Below are 20,021 nucleotides of genomic sequence, written 5' to 3'. Positions count from 1 at the left end.
TCCCGTGTCATTTCAACATGCCCATATAAGGCAGAGACAACCTCTGGGATCCCTAGCCAGCGGGGCACAGTCGAGCCTCAGATTTTACTTTAGGAAGTGGCCTGGATGAGGTGAGGAACGGGGACTTCACCCTTCCCACAGGCTTTCAAACAAAGATGCCTGAGTCTGGCATCTGCACGCCGTGTGTCTGTCTACCTCGGGTATTTACCTGGCCCCAGTATCGGAGCGCCTCACAACCTGTAATGTATTTACCCTCACAAGACCCGTGTGAGGCAGGGCCGGGCTACTTGTATCTGGGGCCAGGAGAGGTGAAGGGCCAGATCTAGAAGGCTTTTAGGCACCTAAAGAGGCAGAAAGAGCCCGGGTGAGGTTTTCAAAATCCCCTAGGTAAGAACACAAGAAGAGCCAGACTGGGTCAGACCAAAGCTCCATCTAGCCCAGTGTCCTGCCTTCCCCCAAGGAAGAGACTCTGTCCCCTCTGTCGGCTGGGCCCCTAACCGTCCTGGAGCTCACTGATACCCAGCTTCGGCGCTTTGGAAAGTCCCATGTGATGCCCCTCTGCACATTTAGGCACCTAAATACCTTTCCAAGTGTGGCCTTGAGGGTCTGTCTACACTAGCAGACAAAGGCAGAACGAGATCCAGTGGCTGGACGCTGAAGCGAGAGAAATTCAGACTAGAAAAAGGCACTCATTTTTAACCATGAGAGGAATTTCCCTTTGGAACTTAGCGAGGCAGATGGGGAGTTCGCAGAGTTGTGCTCTAGCTCAGACAGAAGTTACGGGCCTAACGCAGAAACGATTGAGCGAGGATCATGTCAGTTCCTTCTGGCCTGATGAAATATTTGTAGTTCTAATTTTCAGTCATCAAAATTCAGTAATGACAAAATCCCCCTCCGCCCCCACCCTTCTAGCAAGACGTTTAAAACAATAGCATTCGTTGTTTGTCAGTGAGCCTAAACTTCAGAAGAAATACCTCCAATGCACTTTGCTGGTCATCAGCAAGTTACTGAAGCAAACTAATAGAAGGGGGCTCTAGGTAAAGCATTATTTGAAAGAACTTTAATTACTCCGTAATCGCTTTGGGACATAGCTTCGGGAAAGAAATGCATTTTTCTTGCCCTCCTGTGAGGTCCCCTGCAAAAACGATGGAAAGGGGCTGAGAACACCCGTCATGAATGTGTGAAAGGGAAAAGTGTGTTGTTATGGGAGATGTCAGTCTGGGAGGCATATGCTGGAGGCAACATGCAGCCAGTAAAAAAACATCACAGGGAAGATCATTTTCTTACACAAAAGGGATTGCATCCAACACGAGGTCACTCTATTTTGTACCTCGCTGGGAAGGATAAAACTGAACTGATCTTTGGACTGAAAGTTGGTGGTTTTGCCGAGGGACCAATGATTATGACCTGATTAAATTCATTGTGGGCAAACAGAAGACCAGGGATATCCATATTTGGTGCTTCAAGAGGGCTAATTCCCCAAAGGTGAGGGAAATATGAGTGAAATTGATTGGGAGGAAACATTTAGACAAAAAATGTGAATGAAAATTGGGAGTTGTTTAAGAAGAGTTTACTAAATAACCAAAAGCACACCATTCCACCATCTGAAAAAGGACACAATTTTGGTTAAAAGCACATCCTGGGAATGAAGGGAAATGAAGATAGCTATTAGAAACATCTATCTATCTACCTGTGACGAAGCGGGACTGTTCTTAATGTTTCCTCTGAATAGTGTGGGGATGCCTCAGTTTCCCCTATGCAGTTCTTAAGTCTCTAGGAGGTGGGATAAGGGTGTATGATCGTTCCAGAGCCCTAGAGGGCAGGTGTGTGCAGGGGTCTGCACACAGAGAATGGCCGACACCCTGTTTCCTGGCAACTTGTGGCCTGGCCCTTCCCCATTGCAAGGTGAGAGCTAAAGGGTTGGAGAACAAAGGAATACGGTGCCCTCCTGGCCCGGGAAAGGGACAAAGCCCAGAGGAGGGGGGGGCTGGAGGGAGTTTCAGTTTGGGGCTGGCTGGGGGCGAGGAGTGAAGGGCAGACGTGGTTGTCTGGCTCACTGCCCCCAAAATGGACCCAGCTGAGGGGTCCTCTTCTCTGCACCTACAAGCTCTGTGTTAGACCATGTTCCTGTCATATAATAAACTTTCTGTTTCCCCTGCTGGCTGAGAGTCCCGTCTGACTGCGGAGTTGGGGGGCAGGACCCTCTGGCTTCCCCAAGACCCCGCCTGGGCTGACTCGCCGTGGGAAGCGCATGGAGGGGCAGAGGATGCCGAATGCTCCGAGGTCAGACCCAGGAAGGTGGAAGCTGTGTGAGCTGTGTGTCCTGAAGACAGTCTGCTCACAGAAAGGAGACTTCCCCAGAGTCCTGCCTGGCTTTGTAGGGAGCAGTTCCAGAGCATTGCCCTGTGACAACTGGTGGGAGCAGTGGGATCTACTGCACCCCCATGGATGGCGCTTCCTGCAGTAAGTGACTGGGGAGCAGTAAAACGAAGGGGGATTGACGAGGACCAGGTGTGCTGAAGGCTCAGAGAGGAGCGGTTTTGGGGGGCGGTTAACCCCTGGGAGTGTGTGACCAGGGAGAAGGACTGTGCAGTAATGGGGTCCCCCTGGGGACTGCGGGGAGCAGTCTCAGGGCGGAGGAGCCTGCCGCTTGGCCCTGGGAGAGAGAAGGACTTTTGCAGTAACAGGGTCCCCTGGGGATTGCAGCGAGTGGTCCCGGGGTGGAGAAGTCTGCAGGTCGACCCTGGCAAAGAGGTGGTGACCTCGAGAAGGGCTGGCACACTAGGGGTTCTCCCTGGAAACCGTGGGGAGCTGAGAGCACACAGGCCTGTGAGTCCACAACAACTTGGGAAGAGCGGAGTGATGGCCTGTCACCGTCTCCTTAAGAAGGACATTGTAACCCTGTGCAGAAAGAGAGGGTTGCGCATTGGAAAGTTCACCAAAGCACAGTTAATCGTGCAGCTGGAGGAGGATGACCGCTCTAAGGAACAGATTCCTGACCCCAAATGGGGCTATAGCAGGATCTGGGAGCAGCTGGAGTAGTAGCCAGGCATTGCCAAGACTCCTGTCCCTGACCAGATGAGGGTCTTCACGATCGGGTTCCCCATCGGGGGATCGGAGACGGACGGGATTGGAGCTGAGTCCGAGAGAACAAGAGGACTGTGAGAGACAGCGAGAGCCCGAGAAAGAGCTGCAGAAGCAGCAGCAGCATGAACTGGCGGTGGGGGAGCGGAGAGGCCTAGGGGACCTCCCAGGGGTGAGTGGGGATAGACCCCGGGGGGTCAGTTCTGCAGGGAACCTCAAGACTTAATTGCTGCCCCTGGTTAAGGAGGGGGGGATGTGGATGCCACCTCACTGCCTTTGAGCAGGCTGGCGATTTGAACCAGGGGGACCCTGCGGAAAAGCCCCGGTGTCTAGCTCCCTTGCTGGGTCCCAAGGCCACAGACTCCGTCAGCCAGATGGGTGGGGAGGTGGACAGGCTCCCACTCCTGGTCCCAACCTATATGTCTGTGTGGAGTTTCCTGGGGTCAGGCCCCTTGGACGCCCAGTGGGAGCGGAAGGTGATGGTCAACGGGGAGACATTCCTGGGGTGGCGAGATCCTGGGACAGAGAGAACTGTTGTCAGGCCCTGGGTGGTGCAGCCTCAGATGCTGAGGGGCTGTGTGAGCTGGGTGAGGGTCCCAGGGATGAAACCCCTCGCCCTGCCTATGGCCCAGATCCCTGTGCAGACCCAGGAGGGGTGGGGCTGGCTGGCCGTTGGGGTGCTGCAGGATATTGGCTGTGAGACCCTGTTGGGGGGTGACTGTGTCTCTTTGGGACAGGATCCAGGCTCTGCTCCGGTAACTGCCGAGGGTTTGAATTTGAATCCAGGGAACCAATCGGCGGAGAGGGAAATGGTCACTGAAAATGCAGATGACCTGGCTGGCAGCGGGGAGGAGCTACCTGCCATGCTGGAGCTGGAAAGCACCGAACTCTTTAGGGCCATTTCATTGCATGACCTGTGTTACAACAGGGAAATGCTCAGAGTGTGTTTCTTCCTATTGCTCACTATCCCGTACTGGGGACGGCAAAACTCATTTCAAACATGAACATAAAAGAAGTGCAGCCAATCAAATGCAAAGCAAATACCTATAACTGAGCAAGAATTCAGGTTACATAAGCCCCCTTTCCTTGGCAGCAAAATGCTAATTAGGAAAATAGGTATAATTAAAAAGAATCGGTGCAACTGCCAATATACATTTTAAAGAACATTAAACCTTCATCCAAAATTGTTAACTTTGCCTTTAAAACCCACCAACATTATCCTGCTTCGAGCATCTCATTAAAAAGTGAAATTCCCTGCGCCCCGACTCTGCTCTCTGGCAGGAGCACTGGGGGTGGCGGGAGGGAGGACAGGGAGGGACTGCAGGAGATAGGTGTGGGGAGGGCCCCCACTTGCTCTGGCCCCGGGCCCCACAAAACCATAATCCACCTCTGGTGCCATGGACCAGAGACCTCAATGGGGCAGAGGTGTCTCAATATTATCCTTCCTCTTGGATACGTTAGAGGCTAAAAGTATTTTGTCAGATTCAGTTCCTACCTTTGCTCTTCAGTTAGAGAGTTATTGTATTTGGAAGCAGTGTCCCCTCTCCTTTGTCTAGCCTACATTAATGTATCCCTGCTGCATTTTTGGTTTTTGGTTTGGTTTTTCCCCTATACACAGCCCCTGTTTTTCACATGGAAGCTTCTCTGCCTCTAATAATTTTGTCCACATCTTTCCTGAAATGTGGTGCCCAGAACGGGACACAATACTCCAGTTGAGGCCGTATCAGAGTGTAGTAGAGTGGAAGAATTACTTCTCGTGTCCTGCTTACAACACTCCTGCTAATCCAACCCAGAATGATGTTCGCTTTTTTTGAAACTGCGTTACACTGTTGATTCATATTTAGCTTGTGATCCACTATGACCCCCAGATCCCTTTTCGCAGTATCCCTTCCTAGGCAGTCATTTCCCAGTTTGTATGTGTGCAACTGATTGTTCCTTCCTAAGTGGAGAACTTTGCATTTGTCCTGATTGAATTTCATTCTATTTACTTCAGAGCATTTCTCCAGTTTGTCCAGATCATTTTGAATTTTAATCCTATGCTCCAAAGCACTTGCAACCTCCCAGCTTGGTATCGTCCGCAAACTTTATAAGTGTACTCTCTATGCCATCATCTAAATCATTGATGAAGATATTGGACAGAACCGGACCCAGAACTGATCCCTGCAGGACCCCACTCATTATGCCCTTCCAGCATGACTGTGAACCACTGATAACTACTCTATGGGAATGGTTTTCCAACCCGATTTGCATTCACCTTATAGTAGCTCCATCTAGGTTGCATTTCCCTAGTTTATTTATGAGCAGGTCCTGAGAGACAGTATCAAAAGCTTTACTACAGTAGAGATATTCCACGTCTACCGCTTCCCCCCCATCCACAAGGCTTGTTACCCTGTCAAAGACAGCTCTCAGGTTGGTCTTACACAGCTTGTTTTTGACAAATCCATGCTGACTGTTACTTATCACCTTAAAAAGAACAGGAGTCCTTGTGGAACCTTAGAGACTAACAAATTTATTTGAGCATAAGCTTTCGTGGGCTACAGCCCACTTCACTGGATGCATAGAATGGAACATATCGTAAGACGATATATATATACATACATACAGATAAGTTGGAAGTTACCATACAAACTGTAAGAGGCTAATTAGTTAAGATGAGCTATTATCAGCAGGAGGAAAAAAAACCCTTTTGTCGTGATAATCAAGATGGCCCATTCAGACAGCTGACAAGAAGGTGTGAGGTTACTTAACATGGGGAAATAGATTCAATATGTGGAATGACCCAACCACTCCCAGTCTCTCTTCAAACCCAAGTTAATGGGATCTCGTTTGCAGATTAATTCAAGCTCAGCAGTTTCTCCTTGGAGTCTGTTTTTGAAGCTTTTCTGTTGCAAAATTGCCACCTTTAAATCTGTTACTGAGTGGCCAGAGGGGTTGAAGTGTTCTCCTACCGGTTTTTGAATTTTATGATTCCTGATGTCCGATTTGTGTCCATTGATTCTTTTGCGTAGAGACTGTCCGGTTTGGCCAATGTACATGGCAGAGGGGCATTGCTGGCACATGATGGCATAGATCACATTGGTAGATGTGCAGGTGGACGAGCCCCTGATAGTGTGGGTCATGTGATTAGGCCCTGTGATGGTGTTACTTGAATACATATGTGGACAGAGTTGGCAACGGGTTTTGTTTCAAGGATAGGTTCCTGGGTCAGTGTTTTTGTTGTGTGGTGTGTGGTTGCTGGTGAGCATTTGCTTCAGGTTGGGGGGCTGTCTGTAAGTGAGGACTGGCCTGTCTCCCAAGAATCTGTGAGAATGAGGGATCGTCCTTCAGGATAGGTTATAGATCTTTGATGATGCATTGGAGAGGTTTTATTTGGGGGCTGAAGGTGACAGCTAGTGGTGTTTTGTTTATTTTCTTTGTTGGGCCTGTCCTGTAGTAGGTCTGTCAAGGTTCCTTCCCCACTCTGGACTCTAGGGTACAGATGTGGGGACCTGCATGAAAACCTCCTAAGCTTATTTTTACCAGCTTAGGTTAAAACTTCCCCAAGATACAAACTATTTTCCTTTTTCCCTTGGACTTTATTGCTGCCACCACCCAGCGTCTAACAGATATATAACCAGGAAAGAGCCCACTTGGAAACGTCTTTCCCCCCAAGATCCTCCGCAAACCCTATACCCCCTTTCCTGGGGAAGTCTTGATAAAAATCCTCACCAATTTGCATAGGTGAACACAGACCCAAACCTTGGGTCTTAAGAACAATGCAAAAGCAATCAGGTTCTTAAAAGAAGAATTTTAATAGAAGAAAAAGTAAAAGAATCACCTCTGTAAAATCAGGATGGTAAATACCTTACAGGGTAATGAGATTCAAAACATAGAGCATCCCTCTAAGCAAAACCTTAAGTTACAAAAAGACACAAAAACAGGAATATACATTCCATTCAGCACAGCTTATTTTCTCAGCCATTTAAACAAACAGAATCTAACACATACCTAGCTAGATTACTTACTAAAAGTTCTAAGACTCCATTCCTGGTCTATCCCCGGCAAAAGCAGCATATAGACAGACAGAGACCCTTTGTTTCTTCCCCCCTCCAGCTTTTGAAAGTATCTTGTCTCCTCGTTGGTCATTTTGGTCAGGTGCCAGCGAGGTTACCTTTAGCTTCTTAACCCTTTACAGGTGAAAGGGTTTTTCCTCTGGCCAGGAGGGATTTTAAAGGTGTTTACCCTTCCCTTTATATTTATGACAAGGTGACTTCTGGGTACTCCTCTGGCTCTGTCAATCTGTTTCTTCACTTCAGCAGGTGGGTATTGTAGTTGTAAGAACACTTGATAGAGATCTTGTAGGTGTTTGTCTCCATCTGAGGGACTGGAGCAAATGCGGTTGTATCGTAGAGCTTGGCTGTAGACAATGGATCGTGTGGCATGGTCTGGGTGAAAGCTGGAGGCAAGTCGGTAAGTATAGCGGTCAGTAGGTTTCCGGTATAGGGTGGTGTTTATGTGACCATCGCTTATTAGCACCGTAGTGTCCAGGGAATGGACCACTTGTGTGGATTGGCCCAGGCTGACCACTAGTAGCTTTCCACACCTTCTGAAATAAAAAATTGTCCCCAGTGCATTCCAAGAACTTACTGGATAATCTGTGCCCTGCGGTGCTATTTTCCCAGCAGCTGCCTGGGGAGTTGACGTCCCCCATCCCCACCAAGTCCTGGGCTTTGGATGATTTTGATAGTTGTTTAAAAAACAAGCCTCGTCCACTTCTTCTTCCTGGTTAGGTGGTCAGTAGCCGACCCCGACCATGACATCACCCTTGGCAAGGGTGCAACTGGTGCTGGAATCCTGTGGCCAGTTCTGGTGTCCACAGTTCAAGGATGTTGATAAATTGCAGGGGTCACAGAAAAGCCACAAGAATGATCAAAGGATTGGAAAACATGCTGATGAGTTGACCACAGTCTATAAGTACCTACATAGGGAATAAATATTTGATAACGGGCACTTCAGTCTAGCAGAGAACTATCTCCAGTGTCTGGAAGTTGAAACTAGACAAATTCAGATGGGAATAAGATGTAAATTTTAACCATGAGAGTAGTTAACCACCAGAACAATTTCCGAAGGGTCATGGTGGATTCTCCATCACTGGCAATTTTCAAATCAAGATTGGAATTTTCTGCTCTAGTTTAAACAGGAATTAATTCAGGGAAGCACCCTGGTCTGGGTTATGCAGGAGGTCAGATTAGATATCAGTGTGGTCCCTTCTAAACTTAGACGCTATGAATCTAAATATTTTCCCCGGTTCATCTTTTCCTCATCAAAGCATTAAACTCCGGGCTGCAGCAAAGGCTCCTGTAAGCAAAACAGCCTCTGTGATTAGAGATAAGAAAGCCCTAGGCCTGCTTTTAAAACAAAATTATACCAAAGACTTGTACTAGAAAGAATAGTAACTTTAACTGTAAATAAGCTTCCTATATAAAATACAAACTTTTTAACCATTAAAGTTTAAAGAAGCTAAAGCATGTAGCCTAGGATTCCTGCTTCCCCCTCCACCCCCCCAGAAAAAGGGCCCCTTCTCTGCTCTTATCTAAACAACCAGGGTCTTCTTTTTTTCCCCACCCTGTAACAAAAGCTGACCAACACATACCGTAAACCATTTTAAAATGTGTTTTTTAAAGTAATGCCTAAAACCCCCCGTGACGTTATTGACATAACCGGGGACCGTATAGATCATTGTTGCAACCAAGATCCTGCAGTGGCAGCAAATCTTATATAAAGGGGGTAAAATGAGGTGTCTCAGACAAGGTGATGGTTTGCTGGTTATGATGATGCTGTCTGTATGTGGGTATCATTTTTGTAGTTGAAGTTATGAACATTGGCTCTACACTGTCTGTGTTTCAAACTTGTGCTGTGATTCTGGGTGACACCCCAGACAAGTTGGTGCCAGCTCTGCCTAGCCTGCTGGGTGGCCCATTAAGGACCATCAGCGACACAACTGACCCATGGAGAGAAGACAGACACGCCTGGGGACTCAGCCAGGTGTGCAGGGACCTGCCTAGGGACAGAACTCTGAGGTGTTTCCAGGCCATGGGATGGGCAGCTTGTCTTTGGGACAAAGAAAGAGAGACCACATGGCAAGAGACTATAAAGAGCTGCAGCAGCTCCTCCATCTGGTCTTCAACCCTGCTTCTTACCTCTGGAGGGACTTTGCTACACGGAAGCTTTGACCCAAGGACTGAAGGACCCCTCCCAGCTGGGGATGTTCTCCAGAGATGGGATTTGAACCTGCAGTTTATTCCATCGTGGCTGCAAGCCTGAACCAAGAACTTGTCCATTACTGCATGTCATTGATTCCATTGAACCCATTCTCGCTCTCATCTCTATCTTTTTCCTTTTATGAATAAACCTTTAGATTTTAGATTCTAAGGGTGTCATAAAAATAAAGGGAAGGGTAAACCCCTTTAAAATCCCTCCTGGCCAGAGGAAAACTCCTCTCACCTGTAAAGGGTTAAGAAGCTAAAGGTAACCTCGCTGGCACCTGACCAAAATGACCAATGAGGAGACAAGATACTTTCAAAAGCTGGGAGGAGGGAGAGAAACAAAGGGTCTCTGTCTGTCTATATGCTGCTTTTGCTGGGGATAGACCAGGAATGGAGTCTTAGAACTTTTAGTAAGTAATCTAGCTAGGTATGTGTTAGATTATGATTTCTTTAAATGGCTGAGAAAAGAATTGTGCTGAATAGAATAACTATTTCTGTCTGTGTGTCTTTTTTGTAACTTAAGGTTTTGCCTAGAGGGATTCTCTATGTTTTGAATCTAATCACCCTGTAAGGTATCTACCATCCTGATTTTACAGAGGGGATTTCTTTACCTCTATTTACTTCTATTTCTATTAAAAGTCTTCTTGTAAGAAAACTGAATGCTTTTTCATTGTTCTCAGATCCAAGGTTTTGGGTCTGTGGTCACCTATGTAAATTGGTGAGGCTTTTTATCCAACATTTCCCAGGAAAGGGGGGGTACAAGTGTTGGGAGGATTGTTCATTGTTCTTAGGATCCAAGGGTCTGGGTCTGTAGTCACCTAGGCAAATTGGTGAGGCTTTTTACCAAACCTTGTCCAGAAAGTGGGGTACAAGGTTTTGGGAAGTATTTTGGGGGGAAAGACGTGTCCAAACAGCTCTTCCCCAGTAACCAGTATTTGTTTGGTGGTGGTAGCGGCCAATCCAAGGACAAAGGGTGGAATATTTTGTACCTTGGGGAAGTTTTAACCTAAGCTGGTAAAGATAAGCTTAGGAGGTTTTCATGCAGGTCCCCACATCTGTACCCTAGTGTTCAGAGTGGGGGAGGAACCTTGACAAAGGGATTGGCAACAGCGTGATTTGTGGGTAAGATCTGATTTGTATATTGACCTGGGTCTGGGGCTTGGTCCTTTGGGGTCGAGAGAACCTTTTTCCTTATACTGGGGTATTTGGTTTTCATAACCATTTGTCCCCATAACGAGTGGCACTGGTGGGGATACTGGGAAACTGGGGTGTCTAAGGGAATTGCTTGTGTGACTTGTGGTTAGCCAGTGGGGTGAGACCGAAGTCCTCTCTGTCTGGCTGGTTTGGTTTGCCTTGGGGTGCACAGAAACCCCAGCCTGGGGCTGTCACTGCCCTGCTCGAAGCAATTTGTCCTGAATTGGCACTCTCCGTTGGGTCCCACCCGAACCAGCCTCATTACAGTGGCGTAGTCGTGCTTGGATCCACAGAACCAGGTCAATTAAGCTTTGGGTCAGAACCCCACGCTACCCAAATTTGAATTTTGGTATTGAGAGTTTGGTTGGTTAAAAAGCAGTTGCAATGGGTGAGCGAAGAGCATATGAGGGCCTTGGCAAAAAAGCCCTGGAAGGTTTGTGTTCAGAAAAGGGGATAAGCTTTAGGAAGAAAGTTACAAATCAAGAACTGAGAAATCTGTTAGTGGCCAGTGATCAGGAGGCAGGAGCACAGCCCTTACCTGAGGCTACAGAAGCTGCAGAAAAAATTAGAGTGCAAATGGCAACAAATAAACTGCAACTTGAGCATGAACGGATTCTAGCAGAACTTCGATTGCTGGAAAAGCAAAAGCATGCTGCGTTCAAAAGAGAAGGGGCTGAGAGAGAAGAAAAAGCTCCTAAGGGGCGTCTGGAGCTGCAGGCGGCTGAGGAGAATCACAGGATGGAACAGGAGATGGCCAAACTTCAGCTCCAAGTCATGGAAGAGAGGAGAAAGTCATCGCCACCTGGTACTCCACTTCCCCACCGCCACGAGAAGAACTGGGAGAGGATGTGTCCCATTTACAATGATATTGAAGACATAGAGGGGTTTTTGTCTACCTTTGAACGCCTCTGCAATCTGTACCATTCCCCGATGGTCAGCGAATGCCTGTCCTGCTGACCAGACCGACTGGGAAAGCCAGGGAGGTATTTAATGAATTGGGGGAACAGGAAGCCTTGGATTATGAACAGTTTAAAGATTCTGTGTTGAGGCGATTCAAGGTTACTCCTGATTCTTACAGGGTTAAGTTTAGAAAGTTTAAGATGTCTAATGATTGTACTTTTGAAGAATGTGCTCATAAGCTGATGGGTTTTGCCTTAGAGGTGGAAAAACCCCAGCCTTGGGCTGTGACTGCCCTGCCTGAAGCAATTTGTCCTGAATTGGCACTCTCAGTTGGGTCCCCCCAGAACCAGCATCGTTACACCCCCTCTTTTCTAACTTATTAAACAAACTCTTTAATAGTCAAACCTACCTAAAGATACATCCCTTTGTTTACAGGGGTGTTTCAATAAATAAAGCAGGCAGAAACATCCCAGGCCTAACCCCTGACGAAGAAAAAGTTTTTAGTGAGAACAACTTGAAATAGCCTTTTGCAGGTAGTGGATAGAAAAGACGAAGACCCCTTTAGAAAACAGGCTATCTGAAGACACATTTCTTTATTTAGTCCCTTTGGCATAAGTGTTTCAATAAAATGTGAGTCTGCAAAACCAGTCCAGGGTTAAAAACACAGAAAACCTCTTTATAAAAGTAATAAAAAAGTTTTCCCCGAGGTTTTAAACTAACGTGGTTATTTTTTAGTAAGCACAGTATGAAACTGCAGGCTTTTGCAGCAATCAAAGCAGCCTCTGTGATCAGAAAGAAGAGGGCCCTAGACCTGCTTTTAAAACAAAATTGTACTAAAGACTTGCACTAGAAAGAATAGTAACTTTAACTGTAAATAAGCTTCCTATATAAAATACAAACTTTTTAACCATTAAAGTTTAAAGAAGCTAAAGCATGTAGCCTAGGAGTCATAGAATCATAGAATATCAGGGTTGGAAGGGACCCCAGAAGGTCATCTAGTCCAACCCCCTGCTCGAAGCAGGACCAATTCCCAGTTAAATCATCCCAGCCAGGGCTTTGTCAAGCCTGACCTTAAAAAACCTCTAAGGAAGGAGTCCTGCCTTTTTTTTAGAAGTCAAGAGGCCCCTGCTCTGCTCTTATCTAAACAACCAGGACCCTGTAACAAAAGCTGACCAACACATACTGTAAACCATTTTAAAATGTGTTTTTTAAAGTAGTGCCTAAAATACCCCTCTTTTAGCTTATTAACAATGGAAAATAATAAAAAGATAACCAAATCCAACTTTCATGGCCTGTAAATTGTGCAGAAAGCTTTAAAAGCCAGGGTTTAGTTACAGCTCATGCCAACTGTGACTTTTAAAAAAGGGTTAGAACAGAATATGAACAATTTTAAAAAACCCACAGTAAAACACAAAACACAGTAACCTTTTTAACAATGTAAAATAAACCCTGTAGGGGTTTTTAGTAATAACTTTAACAGCAAACTTGTTTTAAAAACCTGATTAGTTACTGTGACATTATGAGTGTAATATAAATATCTCATTGAAAGGTGACAGGGCCAGAAAGAGTTAATGAACTCACAGACTGACCTGACCCAGGTCCGAACTTTAAAGACTGGTTAGGAAGAGATGGAAATGAATAGAGCTGTGAAATGCAGCCGGCATGGTTAGAGATAGAAGAGTAGATGTTGCCTCAGGTCTTGTGATGTCAGCAAACAAGTCTTGTCTATGGCTATAGCTTGGATTCAAAGATCAAAAAAGGAATATTAACATTTAGGAAGACACTTGAGTGAAATAGTATCATTGTCTATATGTCTCTTTGAACCTGTAGCTAAACTGTTTAATGGATAAATTACCCTGTACTAATTGCCATGATGTTTAGGAGAAGGAAAGTTAAGCCTATTGTTTTCTCAGGCCAAAAAGCTGCTGGAAATGTATAAAGACCTTGGGACACAATCCTTCTTCATCTCAGATCTGCTTTGGGTTTCAAGAGGGGGAAACCTTAAGCCATATGGATTGAGATCCCCAGTCACTGACAGGAGTCATCCTGTTATACCAATAAAATAAAAACCAGCAGGATCTTATTAAAGGGGAAAAGGCAAAATGCCACATTTATTGTGAATACAGAAAGAATCATAGTAAGCAGTTAGTTATAGCTCTAACATTCCATTCAATTTCATATTTATTCACACATTCATTCATACAAACACACACACACACATACACACAGGTTCTGCAAGGTTGTTATCATAGTTACCAGCCTTAGAATTGCTCATGCCAAGCCACTGGCCAGGTGGCCTGGACATGAGGAGGGAGCAGGGCCTTGTCAGATGCTCCTGGAAGTTGGTTCGCAGAATCAGACCCCAAAGTTCTCACTTTCTAGAGTCCATTTTTATAGGAATTTCTTCCTGTGCCAGTCTGTGGGAATTGCTTCATCATGCTGTTGCTGAATCAATCAGCAGATGGCACATTCCTGACGGCTCCGTGCTGCCAGATGTTATCTTGTTCTTTGGTTCTCCCATTCTTGAGGCTGTTGGGTGGATTCCAGTCTGCCCTCTGGGGGTCCTCTGGTTATTTCCACTTGACGCCTTCTTTAGCCGATGGACACTGCATTCTTAGGCTGGCACCTCCCTGATCATTCAGTTATTATCCACACCAAGCATCCATCCACATACATCCTCTATCTCTATTTTAATCACAATTGTTAACAAAGCGAGATGAATACAACAAAAGGGCGGGGAGTCTCTGGGTTACAGAGTGTTGCTTTGAGTCTCTCTCTGTGTGAGTAGCTGTTGTTACAAAGAATTGCTTTGAGAACAGACTCTGTCTTAGAATGTACTAACACAATTAGCAGCTTGCAAGTTTCACACATAGAGGGAGAGAAACAGTACCAAAAACCAAGAGACCTCTTAATTCGCAATACCCTGGAATTTAAACTCTGGGGAATCAAACTCATTTGTGATTTTAATACAGAACTTCTTTAATATGATCCAACAATCCTGAATATGGACATTGGGCTATAACCTATAGACTATTTCTAAAAGGACTTTTGGCAACTACAAGCTCATCTCTGCTATGTATCTGGACCTCAAGAATTGAATTCAAGTCTGTCTATATATTGATCTTTTAACCAACACTCTCTCTTTTCTTTTTTAATAAATTTTAGTTTAGTTAATAAGAATTGACTGTAAGCATGTATTTTGGGTAACATCCGAATTATCATTTGACCTGGGTCTGGGGCTTGGTCCTTTGGGATCAGGAGAACCTTTTCTTTTATATGATGAAATAAGATTTTCAGAATTTATCATCCTATGTTTGACAGGTGTGTCTGGACGGAGGCCGGCTGTTGAATGAATTGAATTAAAGAATACAGGTTGCAGCTTTTAAAGACTTTTGGTTACAGATGTGTTAATGGGCATATTACCATTTACAGTGTCTTTTTATTAACTGTTTAAACACACTTACTATAGAAAATCAGAACTTTTTAACCATTAAAGTTTAAAGAAGGTGAAGTACATAGCCCCTTCCCCGCCCCCACCCCAGCTTTTTTCCTAGAAAGAATGACCCTCACATACCCTGGTTTTTCGAAGAAACGACTTTTTAAATATTAATGTCTAGGGGGGCCCCAAACCCTTTTTAAAACAGGTTTAAACCTACAAATAGGGACAGAAAACCGGATAACGCAGTTAAAGAAATACCGCTGACAAGACGTCTGCCGTCATGGGGAGCAACGACATGGTGAGAAAAATGACTATGGTGTGTGTCACCCTTGTTTTATAGCCGTGTGGTGCTTAGTTAAAAGTTTATATACATATATTTCAAATAGAGCGAGGCCTTTTTTCTTGACATACCAGATTCTGCACTAGAAGTTTTAAACTGTGGTAAGCTGCTTAACATGCGACACATTTATGGTTTCTTGTTAAAAGAAATGGTTTTAAGGAGTTTATTTTTTTAATTTAGAACAAGATGGAAGTCAAAACCAACAGACCGGCTTTCCGGAGGTTACTGAAGACGGTATGATTTGTTTTTTAACTATGTGTTTGAAATAACAGTTATGAAAATAGTGTAAATAGTGGAAATAGTGTACACGTTTTTTAGGGGTTGGGCGTGAACACGGGAATTGGGGACCATGTTTGTTGTCAGTAAAAAAAGAGGCTGCCTTTGCCCCAAAGGTTTTACTGTGAAAACGTTTTTGGGGGCCGTTGTTGAGAATTGGGGAGCTGTACTGCCCCCGTGTGCCGTAAGCGGGAATAAGGCTTTAGTTTCTTACATTGTATGTAGCGTTGCGGGGAGGGTTATGTGAAAAATATATCTAGGGGATATGTTTGTTGCTGTTCGTAAAAAGAACTTACAGGTTTATGTGCTAAAAACATTTTGTTTATATGTATTGGCAGACTTACCGAGTGTTATTCCTCAAGAAGAAATGTTGAAGGGGACCAAGAAACTTCCCTCTGAATCAGCGACTGTTTCCAGCGTTGGAAGCAAGGGTATTCTGCCCCCCCGATTTTGAACAGCACAGCACACTCAAATCCCTCCTGACACAGAACCAACTGCTGTTAAAGAGGGGCAAAAAATTTCCCTCTGAGGCAGCTGCAGTTGGAAGCAAGGGTATTAGGCCCCCTGATTTTGAACAGCACAGCACATCCAATTCCCTCATTGCACAGAGCCAGCCATCCTTAAAAAAGGGCCAAAAAATCTACCTCTGAAACAGCAAGAGTTGGAAGCAAGAGGATCAGACCCCCCAGATTTTGAACTGGCCTGCACCACCAGGGCCAAGAAATCTACCTCTGCAGCTTCCAGGGACACTGGTAAGCGATCCAAAGGAGTCAAAACCCCTAGTTCTCAACAACCCCAAGCTTTCACACCCCAGAAGGAAACAGCTTTAAAAAGGGTAAAGGCAAACAACCCTGGAGCAGCAATCATAGGGTTAGAACAGAATATGAAAATTTTTTAAAAACCCACAGTAAAACACAAAACACAGAACTGATGAATACTATTGAGCCGTGTACTACTAACATCCCATAATCCCCTTAAGTCAAGTGGCCACTCTTGTCATTGTTTTGAACTCTCCCTTTCAAAGCTCCGTTTCTGACAGCTGGCTGCTTATCTGCTCCAGGACAAAGGAACCATTACTGAGGAATGCTGCTTGCTTTGAGTGAGTGAGAGAGAGGCGGCGGGAGGAGGTCTGCTGCTGTCTGAACTTACAAGACAGCATGCTGACATGCTCTCAGCCCCTCAAAAGCCCACTCTTTCTCCCTCCACATACACACAACACACTCCCTGTCACACTCCACCCCACCCCCCCGCATTTGAAAAGCATATTGCAGCCACTTGTATGCTGGGATAGCTATCACAATGCCCTGCTCTTTGTGGCATTGCAAGAGCTGCTAATGTGGCCATGCCAGTACTCTTCCAGCTGAGAGTGTGAACACTCGGCAGCGTTTTCCCTGCTGCGGTCTCCGATGGCGGGTTTAACTCCTAGCGCTCTACAACTGCAAGTGTAGCCATGCCCTAAATCTTAGCCTGCCTGCCTGCCTGATCACGGGGATCAAGGTTAAGGTGTGATACTCACAGCTGCAAGCACCCACAGGAGGAACACATATTTGACACCAGAGGGAGCTTCAGTCTAGCAGAGGAAGGTCTAATCAATCCCAGGGCTGGAAGTTGAAGCTAGACCCATTCAGACTGGGAATAAGGGGTAAATGTTAGCAGGGAGGGTAACCAGCCACTGGAACCATCGACCTAGGGGCAGGGGGGATTCTCCATCACAGGCAAATTTTCAATCCAGACTGGCTGTTTTTCTAAAGGATCTGCTCAAGTTCAAGCAGATATTAATTCAGGGACGTTCTGGCCTGTGTTATCCAGGAGATAAGGCGAGGTGAGCACAGTTGGTCCTTCTGGCTTTGGAATCTGTAACTTTATGGCCCGTTACCCATAACTGCCCACTGCGGGTTGCTTTTCACTATGGGATTTGAAGAGGACACGTCCAGCTGGGATCACCTAGATTCATAGATTGCAAGGTTAGCAGGGACCACTGTGGCCATGTAGTCTGACCCCCTGTATGGCACAGGCCAGAGACCTGCCCCCAGATGATTCCTTTTGAACTAGAGCAGAGCTTTTACAAAACAGCCAATCTTGATGTAAAGTTTGTGGGTGACAGAGACTGCCCCACACCCCTGGGGACAACTAGTTCCCATTTACTTTGGTTCTGCACTGTGCGGCATACGGACGGTAGGAAGGAGGGTCCAGCGGCCAGGGCATTGGGATGGAAGTCAAGGAACCTCTTCTCCTGCCAACTCATTCCACATGCCCCCTGCATGCCTGAGAGAGAAAGGAAACCCCTCCGCTACAGCAATCCGCATCGTAGCAGCCCCTGTCTTACCACCGTGTCATTTGTGACATCAAAACCAGACAACAGGGTCACCAGCTCGCTGTGACACAATGACCGAGCTGCCACACTCACACCTCGCTGGCTGACAGAGGGTGCTGGGAAGCCCCGGGCGAGATGCTGCTTCTGTCCAGCCCGGTGAAGGACTGAGGTCTAGAGCAGGTGCTGGGGAAGTGACGTGAGGAAAAGTTGAGATGTGAATGTTTGGGCCAGACGGGAGGTGAGGTCCATTTTCATGAGTCTGTGTTCTAGCTCACATGTACTGGGCAGACGTGCTGACACGCTTCTTACTGTCTGCACATGATCAGCTCCCCCCCCCTCAATCTTTCACCCCATGGGCTGCTCATCAGCTTCGATGGTCAACTCTTTGGGGCAGGGATTGAGTTTGCCTCTGTGTTAGCACGACACCCAGCACAAGGGAGCAGGAGAGGGAGGATGGAAAAGGAGTTAGGACACTAGCAGAGGACTCAGGAGAGCTAGATTCTGTTCGTGGCCCTGCCACAGGCTCCCGGTGTGATCTTGGAGAAGTCACTTGGGGCTTGTCTACATGGGGACATCCAGGACAATTAATCCAAATTAACTCAAGGTGTGATTTTGATGTGAATTAGTTAAACTGTATTAATCCTTGTGTGAACACCCTCTTTCAGAATTAAAGTGGCCTTCACTTTGAGAGTGAATTAAACTACACCAAATAAATGCCGCCTTAATTCTGAACAACAGTGTCCACACAAGGATTTAATGTGGTTTAACTAATCCACTTCAAATTCCCTCCTTGAGTTATTTCGGATGGATCTTCCTAGATGTCTCCATGTAGAAAAGCCCATATCTTTTAGTTCCCCATCTGAACAATGGGGATAGTAGCCCTTCCCTACAGCACAGTGGTGGTGTGAGGAGAAATGCATCAAAGACCATGCAATTCAGAGAGGGGGCCTGATAGGTACCTGGATACACAGCACACTGGAGCGCTGGTCCTGATCCAGGCCCCTGGGTGCTACAGCAGTGTAACCATTGCATCGTAATGCTACGTGATCAGTGAGCCATTTCCTCCTGAGAACGGGTTTGTTTCCCCTGTCGCTGTGTAGGCCTCACCCCAACTCAGTCTTCAAAGGGAGAGCAGGATACCCGAGGAGAGGCACCGGCAGAAAGGGAAGTGCCAGGCGGAGCCCTGTGACATGCATCCCACCGTCAGAGACCTCCTCCATGGGCTCAAGTGGGTGCTCTGCTTCCTTGCCTTCGTGATCTATATTGCTGCCTTGGGAGATGCCTTTTATTACTTCCTCATTTTCCTGATGGTCCCTGGAGTTGCCTTATATGAACACATGTTACCAGCCTTGCTGCTCTTCCTCCAAACCCTGACGCCGGTTGCAGACCTCTTCTTCCACGATGTGCTTCGGGCTCTGGCCGTCTTCCTCGTCTCCCTGTCTCTCCCTGTCTCCCTCTTCTTGTGCTTGAAGCTCGTACTGCTTCCTCTTTACCTCACGTTAGTGCGGCTTGTTTTCTGAGTGGCTCCGGCTCAACAGAGCAGTCAGGTGCTTGCATGTCTCTCTGGACGCCTTTCATTGTGCGTGTCCTGAGCAGAGGGCAAGGGAAGTCATAAATCTTCCAGAGGGATCCAAACAACCTCATGTTACCTAAAGAGCAACTCCTCAGCCATGCCAGTGTCATAAGCCCAGGATTTCCGTCATCCCTCTGGCAGGTACATGGCTGCTGACACCCTCACTGTGTCTCCTGTCCTACCCTTGGTCTGTGAGCCAAGCCAGGTACATTCCTCTTAAGGAAGAGCTTTGCCTACAAGGCTTTTCTATTCTCCATCTTGTCACTGCTCTGCCAGTGTCCCTCAGTCCTGACCTGCAGCTTCTACTGCCAGTCCAGTCCCCTCCAGACACACAGTTCTGCCATGCAATTGCCACTGAGCAAACTCTGCCATCCAGCAGGCTCCTGACATCCGGCCTGCGGTAAGTGCTGAGGAATAAGCACGTGCTAGTCTTGGCTGTGCTTGCCAGGGGATGGCAGACACCGAGTCTGGAAGTCCGGGGAGCGGACCGAGCAGCAGCTGTGGGTCAGTTTTTTCCCCACCAGTACATCATGGTGGAGGGGATCAGGCTCTGGGACACTCATCCAGAGGCGCTTAGGCGAATGCAGGTCTCTAGGAGACACTGCCAAATCTTCCTCCTTGGAATGTCCTTTCCCTCACAAGCGTCACAGCCACAA

General features: G+C 46.6%; 1 long non-coding RNA gene across 1 annotated transcript; it reads left to right on the top strand.

Moving 5' to 3' along the window:
- Positions 1–11,236: 11,236 nt before the first annotated feature.
- LOC141986932 (uncharacterized) lies at positions 11,237–18,907 on the top strand. Its single transcript, XR_012639401.1, has 4 exons — positions 11,237–11,328; positions 15,383–15,436; positions 15,817–15,909; positions 18,893–18,907. It is a non-coding gene; the product is annotated as an uncharacterized LOC141986932 (long non-coding RNA).
- The last annotated feature ends 1,114 nt before the right edge of the window (positions 18,908–20,021 follow it).

Source organism: Natator depressus, chromosome 4 (genome assembly GCF_965152275.1).
Source record: "Natator depressus isolate rNatDep1 chromosome 4, rNatDep2.hap1, whole genome shotgun sequence".
NCBI lineage: Eukaryota > Metazoa > Chordata > Testudines > Cheloniidae > Natator > Natator depressus.
This window is presented reverse-complemented; position numbering and strand designations above follow the sequence as displayed.